Genomic DNA, 14,909 nt, shown 5'->3' on the forward strand with positions numbered 1-14,909 from the left:
CTATGTAAATGGCTGTGAAGGAAAAGTTCAAGGCAGTGAATACAGGAATCATAAAGACAACAGTTTTGAATAGGGCCTGGCCTCTTGAAGCTAGCAGATAGCTTGTGTATCAAGAGTACAAAATCAAAGTTGGGTTGATATATAATACAAAGACAAGACTCAAGTTTCTTTGAAAAAGGTGTAATACATTTTAAGATCTTTTTAATTTATAGGAGCTTTCATTACATCAAAGAAGCTCATATTTCCATGTGTGTACCTTTTATTATTTAAAATATCCCTTAACTAATCTCTAAAATAAATGAAGAGATAAAATGCAAGGTACAAAATGCATGCCACCATCTATCTTTAGATGTGTAGAATATCCCCAAAGTGATATAAATAAACTGATAAAACAGTTCCCCCAAGAAGGGAAACTGGATGACAGGGAAAAGATTGAAACTATACTTCCCACTTATGCTAGCATCTTGGAATTTCTCAATTTTGTTTCATATATTTGGATTACAGCTAAGAAAAATATTAGCAATTATTTAAAAAATGAAACATTAAATGTTTTTTAAATTATGTTTTATTATGGTTTCTTTATTTACTCTAAACATCCTTAATTTTTTCTTATTTCCAATTAGTCCCTTTGAAAATAGAGGAATATGTTCAATAAGGCTTTCAATGCAATAAAGCAGAGATGTAAAGTTTGAAAAGTTCCATCTCTTTGAAAAGTTCCATCTTTTGGGATTACCATGGTAATTTTATTGCTTTTAAAATTCGCTTGGAATTAAAAAGTTTTAAACTTTTCTTGGAATTATCATAGTAATTGTATTGCTTTAAAAATTTGTTAATATACTTCTGAACATAAAACACCAGTCATAATAGTAAATTGTACAAAATCACAAGTTCTTTAACTGTCAAACCTCTGAAATGAGAGGGTAGAGGTAGATAATTTATAGGTCCATTATTTTTGTAATTCAGCCATTTTTTCATCAAGTTTAATGATTCCTACTATGCACCAACATTATACTAGGCATTGGGAAATCAGAGATGTGTTCTGTGATAGTAAGTGATATATTCTCCCTAGTATTTTTTCTCCTCTTCCAAAATTGTAGTGTTTGGAATGGGAAAAAATTAACAGACAGTATACAATGCTATCTTCCAGTGTTCAAATCATTATGGTGAAAGTGATGTATGGAGTCAATTCTAGGTCTTGCACATCCCCCTCATCTCTCACCTTTTGCTCTCACTGACTGGAATGGAGAGGCAATAAACACTAATTTTAACTTCATGGATATTACATAACTTTAATAAGAAAAAGTATAAATACTTCAGGTTGACCAGTTCTAGAAATGGCACAAGCTACAGTATCATAAATGGACAAGATGGAAGCTATATTTGAAGAACAGAAGTAGTAAAAATCAAAGACGTTTATTTCCTGATGTTATAAAGTTGACATACCCAATGTGATCCCTTTATAATCCAATGGATGACAGAAAACCTGTTTTGCTATACCAGTCTTTGTATTTTGTCTGTTTATTTATTTGTCTTTGTATAGCAACTTAATTGTATCCTAATACAGGGTCCATATATCAAAGAATATCACAATAGAGAGGAAAATGTTAACAAATGATTGCAACATAAATTAACTACTGTATTAATTATAGTTCCACTCAGTGTTCCAGAAAAGAAGAATCAACTTGCTCTGCTTAAAGAAATCAAGAAAACATTGAAAGTAAGAAATGACATTTAGCTGGATCTTTAAGGATAGATAGTATTTTTCTACACACAAACGAAGATAAAAATATCCCTGGAACAGAAAATAGAATGTAAAAATCCCCAAGTTGTGACAAGACATGTTTTGTGTGGAAAATATTGAGAAACTCATTGTGATTGACATTTGAGGCATATAAGGAAAGAATGGCAAGATACTAAGTTGGGCAAAGAATCTGAAGGCAAATAAATTTTGGCTCTTTTTCCTTTCACTAATGTGGAGCTAAGAAGATTCACAAACAGGAGAGTGACACCATCAGATTTTTTTCACAGGAAGTTAACTCAGTAATATGAGAGATAGATGGACTGGAGGTGAGAGATAAGTGGGAACAAGACTAAATTTTACTTTGATGATAGTATCTACTTTGAACAAAAGGAAATTGACATTTTTTCAGATTACCTGATTGTTAAGAAAATCAGTCATAACAGTCTCTCCTACTTATTCCATACTTGCATCTTTAAAATACTAGTCGATACTTATGAAATAAAATTATCATTAACTGAAACTGTTAATTTAATGAACGAAAACTCAGTTCTTTATGTGCTTAGATGCATATCCTTTTGCGTGAATATGTACACACCCACAGAAAGATAGGTAGCTATACTTGGGTTTCACATCCATCTTTATATATGGATATTGTAAATAAGTTAATTTCTAGAAAAATTTACATGTGTTCTGATCTGTATGTGGGAAGAAGGCTGAACCAACCTAATAATTGATCTGTTCTGTGAGATAAGTACTCGAAGGGAAGACCAATTGAACTAAGACCAAAATTATACTTTTCTATTACACAGGTGAATCAATCCAACTCAACATGTCAAAGCATAAAAAAATGTTTCAGAAAAGATAGGCAACATACTAAATTTCCCTACCCATTACCTAGAAGTAAGTTGTACTCGGAAGAGTAAAATGTCATTCTGTCAATATTTGTGAGCTTTTGAAGGTTTCTCAACCCCATCAATCAAAGTGCCTTCCACTTCACTCTGAAATACTTCCCTAAAACATGATACTTTAAGAATTATCTTTAAAATAGTTTTGAATTCAAGAAAAAAATTTTTTTAAATATGCAGAGACCCATCAGTGTCCCCAGTATTTATAACCTCATTTTTTCTTTCTGCATTTTGTTTCATTTTTAAATCTCACTTTCTTGAATGAGAGTTTTTGATTTATAGGATGTGGTTACTGCATTGAAATATGTAATACACAAGGAAGTAGTTTTTTTAAATTGCCTTTATGTTCATGCTATAATAATGCAAAAACTGAGAGGCAATTTAGGGTGAGATAAAGCAGGAGCAGTAAACTGAGGTAGATTATGGAGAGTTTTTAAATCCACTTCAGATTTTAGTCCTTATTGATAGCATCGTGATACTAGTGAAGGAGGTTACACAAAAGAGTGTTATACTCAGATTTGCATTCTTTCACGATCTCTCTGGATCCAGTTGGGAAAATGGATTACATGATGCTAAGGATAAGTATGTCCAGATATAGGAAGGTATAGCCACAGATGTTGGGAAGAAAACAGTCACTTTGACTAGGTTGTGATGATAACAAAGATAAATGGACATATTTGAAAGGTATTTAGGAAGTCAACTGAACAGGACTTTGGAAGGGATTAGATAAGTATGAGGAGAAATAGAGAAAAGTTGAGGATAGTAGTAATATTGTACATTAGCATGGGAAATGCTATTTACAAAACATTGGATTTATTTCACTTGGTCACTAAGGAAGAAATGATAATTAATTTTACTCTCAGTTTTACAAAAGAAAAAAGAAATTCAGATAAGCTAACAGATCACAACAGGTCTTAAGCAGCTGTTAATATTTGGAGCTTGTATTTGAGCTCAAGAATTCTGTATTTCTTTTTTCAAGTTCAGGATACTTGGTTTTGGAAATTCACAAATCTGACCTTTTATGAGCAGCTAGTCCCTGAAAAGGTCCTTGGATCAAAACTTAGTACTAATTTATCTACTCACTTTTAAATTCTAATCTCTCTGGGCAATAAGCCCAATTGATTTGGTACAAACTTCAAAGCAAAGAAAATCAAGGTCACAAGCCACACAACATTCAAAAATAGGAAGGAAGAGAAAAACAAAGAAGAAAAAGAACTTTTCTGCCCCACAATCTACTCTTAAGAGGAATCACAGCTGTTCATGGTTAGTTATATCACCAAAATTTGTGCAATGATACCAATAGAAGTTAACTCATCTCTAAGACAGTAAGTTCAAGTGACAATTACCTGAAGCTTTAGTCTCAGATATAGGGGCTGTTGAATTTCTTATAAAGAATTTACTAGTATCAGAATGGTAAACAAACATGATTGAAACTGAGAATTGATATAAAAACAAAATGATTCACCAAAAGTGAGCTTGATAAAATTCACGTGGGAAGTTCTTTCTCTCTGAACATATGGTCACAAATGTGTCTATAATGTCCTATATGGAGTGCTAGAGATAAATAAATTTTAATTTATGATCAGGCAAAGGGAAGGAGTTTCCAGGAATGATTTTAGCAATTCTGGAAATTTTTCCATCAACTTCTGCTAAAACTATAAACTTATGACTCAATCTAAGAAATGAAATATTGCTAATAGAGTCTATGTTATCAGTAAATACTCTTTGATCCATCTCCCACCACATACAAGTGCCATTATCTTAAATTTTGTTTTTCATTCTTTTACTTTCTTCACACTTTTACCACATTATGTATGGATTTCTAAGCAGCATACTGTTTTACCTTTGGGGTTTTTTTCTGAGTTATATTGAAAATTCTATCATAATATATAGCCTTCTGTGATCTATTTCTTTAAATTCAGAGTTTTATTCAAAATATTTCAAAACAGATATTAACACAGTTGTACCCTATGACTTTGGCACTGAAAATCCACCAACCTAAAAGAATAAGACAACTCAGTGAATTAAGATTATGCCTAGAAACAGCTCTCTCCCAGCCAGAGATAAATCTATCCCTTGTATTTCATTTAACCATAGGCCCTCACATGCTCACCCCACATCACTAAAACTCCTGGGTTCATAAAGAATTCAAATTGGTGTTTGTTAGTGTTGGGGTCAGTCTTAAGGGAAACAATTTTTGACAGTGTCTGTAACTAAGGAGAGAGGAAGCAGAAGTGGTTGGCTTTTCAAAGGACTACTGGGAGCTATCCCTGGTGCTGCCTCTGAGGAAACCTCTCTAACACTGATTTTGAGTAGAATTTTACCACTGAGCTGAACTACTTTAAACCTCACTGGTTGAACTAATGAATCTGATTTCAGTTCTTCAAGAAATTTGCTGTATGCTGAGTTTTGTATCTTTACCATACTTTCTCTTTTGTTGTTTTTGCACCATACTCTTCTTTAAGCATCACCAATACCACAATGGTTTTATCTCAAATGCACAAAATCATCAGGCACTGGCTTATTATATATATCAGACAAACCTGTATGACAATATTATCATTTCATTTTACAGAACATGAAGCAAGCCTAAGAGAAGCTAAACCAAAGTTACACTTCTAATAGATGCAGAACTTGACAGTAAATTTGCTTAATTCCAGATCTATACCAACTTTCCTACTTCTTCAAATGTAAACTACCTGAACTACACTACTGTGATAGTTAGCTGTGGTGTCGATGTGAAAAAGAAATACTTAGCTGATTGGTTTATCACAATTCTGGGTGTGTCTGGATGACTGACTTTGTAAAGAGAGAAGATCCACCTTTGGTGTGGATGGCACCAACTAATAGGCTTGTAGCCTGGCTGGAATAAACAGGAAAAAAAAAAAAAAAAAGAGAAAGTCTTACCTTTGTTTCTTCAGAGGAGCTCCAGTCTTTACCAACACCTTTAGACTTTCATCTTCTTGCTTCCAGTGCAGACTCTTCAGCTTGCCAATAGACTCTCATTGGACTTTACAGTGAGCTCCAGGCCTTCAAATATGGCTGGGTCTTCCACCTCTCCAGAGTGCAGATGGTCCTTTTCCATTCTGCCACCCCTGCCTCTACAAGTGGCCATTGTAAGTCTACCTTGTAAATCCTCTGTATATCATACATATAATATATTTTATTAAGTCTATTCCTGTAGTGATCCCGAACTGACACAACTACTTTCTAGAATCCCCGAAATACTCACTATTTAATAAAATAAAATCTTACTCTGAATTGTAACATGACACCATTTAAAGATACCTTACTTGAAACAATGACTAACACTTACCAAGTACTCTACATGTTCCAGGAACTGATCTAAGCATTTACATGAAGTCCTCACAACTTTATGAAATGTGATTTTATAGCTTCTCTTCTTTCATAGATCAAAAAATTCAAGCACAGAGAGCGAGTGTTGTCAGAAGCAAAGATTTAAACCTAAATATTTGATTCAAGATCCTATATTCTAAAATAATATACTACTTTGTTTCATTATCTTTAAGCATTATCTTTGATTGGTATGTTTCATGCATAATCCTTCACAAATGTTTTTAATTTTTAAAAATAACAGATTCATGTTTTCACTATTATGTTGCACTTTAAATTAGAAAGTAAAATATGATGATGAGATTTCCTAATGGTTTTTAAACTAAATTACTGTTAAATAAAAGATTTTAATATTTTCACAGGCCAAATGGTAAAACATTCCAATATTTGTTTATTAAAGAGTAGAAATATTATAGAAATCAGATTTGAATGCCCATTAAAAATACATATAGCAAATGATATCGTAGTTGAAGATAACTTACATACTCCCTGATAGTTGTCTATGTATTTAAAATTTTTATTTTCTTTTTTAATGACTTCAAAGTAAATTAGGAAATGTCAGTCTTTTAAAATCAATTCAAATAGAATGTCAAACAAGCAGGTTTCATTCAGGGCACTGGGAGCCTGTTCAGTTGTTTCCTCTCACCCTCACTCTTTAAAATCCTCAATCACTGCCATTTCTGGTCTCAGATTTCACAATACTTTACAGGCAGTTGAATGAAAGGGCAGGAGCTTCCTCTGAAACTCCAGTTATTTCAGCTCTAAAATCAGCTGAAAAGGATGCTCTCCCTAGAGACACGAATGCATTCTCTCCATCATGAACCCACAATCCCCTCAGGTTGTGACCAGGGAGGAGTTTAGCACTTGAACCTGGAAAAAGCTATTTTTTTTAATCAAAGCGTACCAATCTTGTTCCATATGGCCTGTGGCACAATTTATTTAAAACAGTATGGTGCATCAGAGAAAGTAAACAACAATAATAATAATACAGATACAGCAATTTGCCCATAAATAATACAGGAAGCCACATTGGCCCCAGCACCTTCATGAAACGGGACTCCAACATATGTATTTCTTATACAGCTTTATGCATGACTTCATTTCTATAGTTTTCACTTCACTGCTCTGTTGTGTCACTCTACCACAAAAACTATACATCATAAGAACTGAAATTTGTTTGCAGTCCCCTTTCTTGAAGAAAAAATGAGCAGTATTGTTTAGAAGAATGAGCATTAATCCACAAGTCTGAAAGGTAGAACCTGAATCCCAGCCCTGCCACTTTCTGGCTCCCAGATGTTGGTTGAGTTGCATATCCCCTCTGAAATTCAGTTTTCAGATGATTGGGATAGGTTTGTTTACCTCCTAGAGTTCGTGTAGTGACTAAATAAGCTAATGCATGAGAAATTTGTTTGAAAAAATACTGTGCTACACAGGATTCTGTTTGGAAGTGAGAAACTCAGCACTTCACATAAATGTACATACTTTTAAATTTTTAGTTTCCAGTTTAGAAGTTTTCACTTCTCCTGAATTTACTTACCTAATTAGACTCATTACTGGCTGACATTTTTTTTTGTGGTTTCTTGCTATTTAAAGTACCATGTTTATCTGAAAATTCTTCAGATTCCTAGAATTTCCTTAGATTTTTATTTTAGAGACTGAAAAAAAGCTTAATGACTTCATTTTTCTTCAAAGAATTGTAATTTCACTTTTAAATACTCTGAAATTTTTAATGTCAAAAAATTAGCAAAATTAAAATGGAAAAGAATATTAACTTATATTGGTAGTGTTTAATTACATTATATCCCATCTGTTTGAATTTAAATGTCTATCTAATTTAGAAAATCATTATCTAACCTGTTCTATTTGACCAGTAATTTTGGCTTTAAATATTTTCGACTTTGTGCATTTTCTGGTAAGCTTTGTGATCTAGGCCCATGTAATTGTGTTAACCTTATTGAAGTCATAGTACATCTTTGAAATTTTTAAAAAGGGCATTTAATTCTTTTAGGACTTATTTTTTCAATATATTTTTCTATAACTTCAGGGCTATACAAAAGCATACAAAATCTGTACAGAATGTTAAGAACTTAAGTATTTTCTCAGCTCACAGAATCCACATGCCACATTATAGTTGTAAATTAAGGTCTAGCGTGGAGCAGAAACCAGCCTTCCATATCACAGTTTTCCTCCCTGAGTGAGGCAAGAGTCAGCCAGTAAATATATGTGGTCAACCTCAGATTTGCCTCACTGGGAGTTCACATGTATTTTTAACTGCCTTCAATTGTTAATGTATTCCTCAAATGAGATGCATCACCTTGAAGAATGACTTTTTGCCCTCTGGGAATAGGCCAAACAAGTATTTCATTCGCTATGATAATCAGTTCTACCTTCAGCAACATATAAACCCAAATTTAATAGGCGCTGGTGATTAGGTTTTAAGTCAGAGAGGCATCACTGTCTGCTGTGAAAAATAATAAGAAAAAATACAAATTATAACGAATTTGCCTTCAGGAGGCCTTGTTAGACATAATGGGATCATAACTATTGCAGGAGATGGTGAATAAATGTTTTTCCTTCTCATTATAGACATTTCTGAGTCACCAATTTTCAGTGATAAGAAAGATTGCCTTTAACTTGTGCTAAAGATATCTTAAGTCATTTGTTTTGTCCACTTAGTTTATAAGTCTTGAAGGAAAAAAAGGACCACTTACCATAAAACACTTATTTAAATCTTTTAAAATGCTTAAAACCACATAGAACCATTCAAAGCTATAGATAAATATAATTTTATCCAAATCTTCCTCTCTCAAAATTATCTAAGGCTTTTCTCCATCTTAAACTTGCATAGAAATAAGAAACGATTGTTCAGAACGTTATGGAAAATAACAAATCAACCCTTAAATCAGCAGCTTAGGTTGTAGACAGTAAATGATACAGTGGTTCCACTTTCTTGGAACTGAGTAGCAGAAGAAAATGAAGAAAGATACTACTGACAGGGCAAGGATGATGGGAGCAGGCTCGCATTATGAATGATATGTTAAGTGATTGGCTCCGATGGAATCATGGGATTGCTGCTGCCTTCTGCAGAAGCTGATTTTCATTCTCATTGTTCACCTCATAAGCCTCCAACATATGGAGGGGGCAGGAGAAGCCATGTGTACATGTATTCCCTATAAATACATATATTTAGAAATATTCTGAATATTTCTCCCAGCTACACAGAGTGGTAGGGAAAAATACCTAATGCCAAATATATATCTTGTCAGCTAAATTTATTAGTTTTAATATTCATGTGTGCTCTCTCCCCTCTTCCCTGTGAAGTGAAGTGCCATATTCTTCTTTATTTAATAATCCCAGGGATATATATTCCTAACTCTAAAATAAGTGAAATAATAATTCAATTCTCTATTATAATATATTGAAGATAATAACAAAGATGTGTCATAGGCTGTTTTGATGTGCTTAGAGATCCATTCTATATATTTCTTTCTTCAAACCAGTAGACACTACTTGACTCATTTGGTTGGCCTGGTGTGTGTGTGTGTGTGTGTGTGTGTGTGTGTGTGTGTGTGTGTGTGCATTGGCAGAGTGAAGGGAAGTGGCGGATGGACCAGTAGTCAAAGGAAATGATTGTTACATGATGCAATATATTAGAAACACATGAATAAAATTAAGCATAATACTGGTGTCAAAGTGTTCATTTGTTAAGATTTTCTTTAAACTAATTTTCATCCCTACATAAAAGTGATTAACAGAGAGAGAAAATGTATTTAGATACTAATTATTTTGTGCACCAATGCTTAAATTTATAGCATGACTAATGCTGTATCTTATTATTGTGAATTTCTCAGTATAAAATAATAATCAGTTTTTCAAGTAATTCATTTTATTTTCACATGTTTTAAATCCAAATTACTAGCCTTTGTATATAAGAATTTTTAGAAGGCAAATATGGTAAGCTTCACTAATCTAAAAAAAATCAGAGTAATTTAGGGCATGAACTTATAGTCTTACCAATTGCTGTTTAGATTTGGATAAATATATATGCATAACAATGCTAAATAGGGAAAGAAAAGTATTGATTATACTTAATGATAAATTCTTTTACCATATTTTTGGCAGCAAACCATGTTGTTTTAAATACTTATCTCAAAATGGGACATGACTAATTTTTGTAAGCAACAAATAAAAATATAAACCTAAAAACTAATTTGTACTTGAGTGTGGAGAAAATTCTACTTATTAAAATGCCCTGAAAATTTGGGTAGAAAGCAAGAACAGTGACATTTAAGGGAGATGAGAAACTGAGCAGTGGGGCAATCAGCAGACAACTATAATCACTGTCCCTTCTAAATTGATGATACAGTTATACACTTGTTAGTATTAGGAGACCTACAGATTCTATTTTCTAGGGCACAGCCTAGCAGGCATGTTCAGTGAATCCCCCTGTACCAATCAGCTCACCCCCTGAGGGGAAATGCCACGTGCATTCAAATCAAATGTTTTCCTATCAAGTTCTGAACTAATGGCTTTCCTAGGAGACCCAAGACTGCCACTCACCTACTACCTATTTAGACATGTTAAAACAGAATTTGTTGTTTATATGTATTTCATTGAAGTGAGTCTATTTTCTCATATTGGATTTGTATCCAAACCTCAGGTTGTCAATACTGCTTAGCTAAGGTTTCTGTGTGTTTTGTTTTTCTCTGCATGTAATCCAGAAAAATAGTACTGTTCATGCCAATTTCAACCTTTCTGTAAATGTGTAAGTAATGTATTAATTAATTGTGTAAAGGTACTAGTGCTAAGGTCAGGACCTAAAAATGCATTTCTTTTATTCAAAGCTGTTTTGTAATATTCAAAAATTATTATACTACAGCCATAGCTCAGCCTAAATTTTCATATGGAAAAATAAGGATTAAAAAAAGATGTCCATCTTCAATAAAAAGGTGAGAGTACCACTTTAATTTAATTATTTTCTGTGTGATTGAAAGTGTATCTGTTCTCCTTAGAGAAAAGCTTAGTGATATAAAGCCACAAACCTGACGAGCCTGTGATTTTCTTCTCAATGTAAAAATCACCCCCATACACATTCCTGTGCTTACAAGCTCTAAGTTAGTTACCTGTGTTTAAGACTAAATGTATGTATTAAACATTCTCCCAAAACAAGAACTGTTATGTTTGATATGCACTTCAAAAGCCTAAAAGGCCAAAGAAAACCCTTCCTTAATTATTGAAGAAGTGTCTGCAAAGGAAACATGAGCAAATAGCATTCATGCTTTCATCCCCAGTAACCTTTTATTGTCCTTTTCTTCAGATGGCCAAGTCAGTATATTTAATAAAGGCAGCAGCAACCATCAAAGAAGGCAGGGCTCTAATAAATGGTCCTGATTAAAGGCCCTGACAGGGTATGAACTTTGCATAAATTTTCTTATGGTGTCAGGCTAGGATACTGATTGAAAACTCATTAACATAATCACACATTTAGAGGAAATGCTGTAATGTATCAAAAACATTTCCCTTAGTGTAATAATTTTAAGAGCATTAAAATGCAAATGATAATAAGGAGCCATGTTTAGTGATGTTCTAAAAGCCTGATTATTCAAATATTTAGTATAAAGTATGGAATTGTATTCAGTAATGCATCTATATGAATTCAAAAATTTAATCTCTACATGGTCTCAAAACTCTTCATTGATCTTACCAACTATTTTTTCAATTCACAGACCACAAAATTACAGAATAACTGTTGGCTTGAATTTTATAGAGAAATAGTAAAAAATAATAATAATTTAAGCTTCTACATTTAAGAAAATAAATTCAAGCCTCTAGCATCATGTTCCTTCAATGCTTAAAAAGTTCTGAAAAAATAGTTAACATGTTTGTTTTGGGATGATTTTGCTTTGAAAATATGCTGAAGTATTTTGAGCATCCTTTTTCTTGCTTTTATTAGAGTGGGTATAAAGCAGTAGAGAACATGGCAGGTCACAGCAGTGCTGTCCCTTAATGCTAATTCTTAACAATAAAAGAAACACTGCCCTCCCCCACACAAATAGCCGTAATTATGTAAAGAATGACTGCTCCAGACTGATGACTTTCAATATGCTCAAGTCTAGCATACTGGTATAAGAGGCCAGAAAGGTCAACAGTAATTCATAACTGCTATAAAATTGTGTAGCATCCCAGGCCTTCTGCAGGATGCTGACATTATCATGAGTCTTCTGCTGGTTTGTATATGTAAATTTGTGATAGGAAGTGCACTGCTTTTACCGTATCACATGCAGAGCATCAATCAGGCAGTGGAATACATCAGAGTATTTTCATTATGCCTAGTTATTTACTGCATCAGAAGAAATTACCCTGGCAAGCCAAGCGGTCTTCTCTGGGTAGCATGATATGACCAACCAGGCTTCAGCTCAGGAGTCTTGTAAACATTACAGGATTAATCTCACAATCACAATCATCAATCTTTCCTAGTCTTGCCTGGGTGCAACTGTGGAGATTGGTAACCAAGCCATGTGGATTTAAATTTAACCCTGAACATCAAAAACTAGATGTCAGACCTAAACTGCATATTGCAAAACACCTGTGCTTTTTTTTTTTCTATTTGGGTTGAAGACAATAGATGGAAATATAAACGGAAAGACTTTAAAATCATATTTAATTTGTCAATTTCATTCTAGAAACATGTTTCAGAAATTAGAAGTTTTTTATTTTAGGCACTTTTATTTTTTAACATCATGGGAAGTGAGAGAACACTCACTCCCCACATAAACAGATTTTCTGTGTTGTAATGTGGACCGCATAGGCAGGTAGGCAGAGCTGAGGGATGAGGACCACCGGCTGGGGTTTGGGATCAACTTTAACCCTGAGGTTAAAGCCCCGGGGAATTACAGAGTTAGTCCCAAACAAAGGACCACTAAATGTGTCTTGCTAACTCATAAGATGACACTGGCATTGATTGCTGAGCCAAGTGTTTGCTTGCCTGCTTGCCAAAGGGAAAAGGCTGTCTCCCTTTTCTTTCCTTCCAGCAGAATGAGGGGGAGAAAACATGGGTAAGACAGACAGTCCAAATGAACATTCCATCATTTTAAGTTTAGTAACTGGATGGAACATAGCCTATTCTATTTAGATAATGCAAAAGATAATGTGCATTCATTTTTGAAAGTCAGGTGAAAACCATGATGATAATGATCATTTTTCCATAGTCAAGAAACAATAAATATATAATGAGCAGGCCATGGATAGACTGCCTGGCAGTTTAATTTCAACTGTGACCTTTTATTATTTTTTGTCCACAGCACTTTTTACTGAACACGTAGCATAGAGTTAATTCTTTCTTCCTTTCTCAATATCTCACAAGCTCCCATCTTTGAATTAAAAAATGTACCAACCATAAAAGTATGCCTTTCCCTTTTATCCAATAAGATTTTCAAATCTAGGCATTTATATTCATTCTATATACAAAATGTACACATTCCTCCTATATGCTTTAACCCTTTGTTGATTTACTCATCACTGTAGGTACTTACCTGCTCAAATTGTACAACTACAGTAAAAAAAATCTCATGTATATTCAGAATTCCATACGAGCTATTCATCTCTACTCAAGTGATGATTTCTGTATGACTTTCTTGCTCACACAAAGGTTAGCTTTAAAAAATACTGAAGAGCTTTATAAATATTTTTTCCAAATAAGTCATCTGACAATAAAAGAAAAATCTATCTAAAGGAGATTATAATGACCGAAAGTTTCAGTGTTCTTGTTCCCTTGTTTGTCTTGTTGTGTGGTCTTGTTTTATTTTTTCATTTTGTTGTCCTTCACAGTAATGAGATTTTTTCATAGTATACCCTCCTCTAGATAACCAGTTTTAAATTAGCTAAAATATTGATGCTGTACTTTTGCTTATAGCATTTTGGCTTTTCAACTCCTGAAGGTTTTGGCTTTTAAATATGGCACTCCAGGTACAAGGATATAACAAATATTTAGCTTTTCACAAAATAGGAAATAACACTCATGTTTTTGACACTTGCACCAGTATAGCTAAATAAAATTGCACTCTTAGTATTTCAGGGCATAATATAGTACATGAAAGTGATTGTTCTTTAAAATTAACATCTATGATGGACTGCTGTTGTTTGAAATAGTGAGGCTGGAGATAACAATTTGTTTGCATCACTATGGTGTAAGTTTGAGCAACTTACTATGCTACTTATTTTTTTTAAAATTTTATCCTACCTGATACTATGTTTTGCTAATGATTTGAAACAACAAATAGCTACTAGACATTCATGGTGGTGGAGATGGTAGGCCAGCAAAAAAAAAAAAAAAAAAAAAAAAAATTAGCATAGTGATCAAAGGTTTGGTGTGTCCAGAGTAATCCAATCACTTAAAAAAGGAAAGTAGGACAGTGGTTTCCTCATATGAGCAGCAAACTGAAAAAACCTTGGGCTTCAGAGTTAGGGACTTAATTCCCAGTGCTACTAATTCCCAGGAATACAACCTCAGACATATCCTTTGACTGTATTACCCTCAGTTCTAACAATTCTCTTTTGCTCTACATTTGCTCTACAAACATCAAGTGGACTCTTACATACTCTGCTAAATACAAAACACTGAGCTAAGAGAAAATATTAAAAAGGAGTGATCCTTGTCTTCAAATCATAAAAATGGCTAGTATGTGAGCCAGGCACTGTGTGTGTCCTTTGTGTACATTATTATGTTTAACCTTCATGAATTCACAAAGCTGTGAAAATTTATCCTGGGTGTATATGGAATGAGGGTGAATTTTAGAGAGGTTAGATAAGCTAGAGGGAGATGCAAGACCTGAGGAAAGATCCATTTGACACTAAAGCCCCTACTCCTGATACTGTAGGGCAATTTAACATAAAAAAATTAACATAAAATA

This window comes from Heterocephalus glaber, unplaced genomic scaffold, assembly GCF_053883595.1.
Source record: "Heterocephalus glaber isolate CG9 unplaced genomic scaffold, H.glaber_assembly_v1.0 deba00001553, whole genome shotgun sequence".
Taxonomy (NCBI): domain Eukaryota; kingdom Metazoa; phylum Chordata; class Mammalia; order Rodentia; family Bathyergidae; genus Heterocephalus; species Heterocephalus glaber.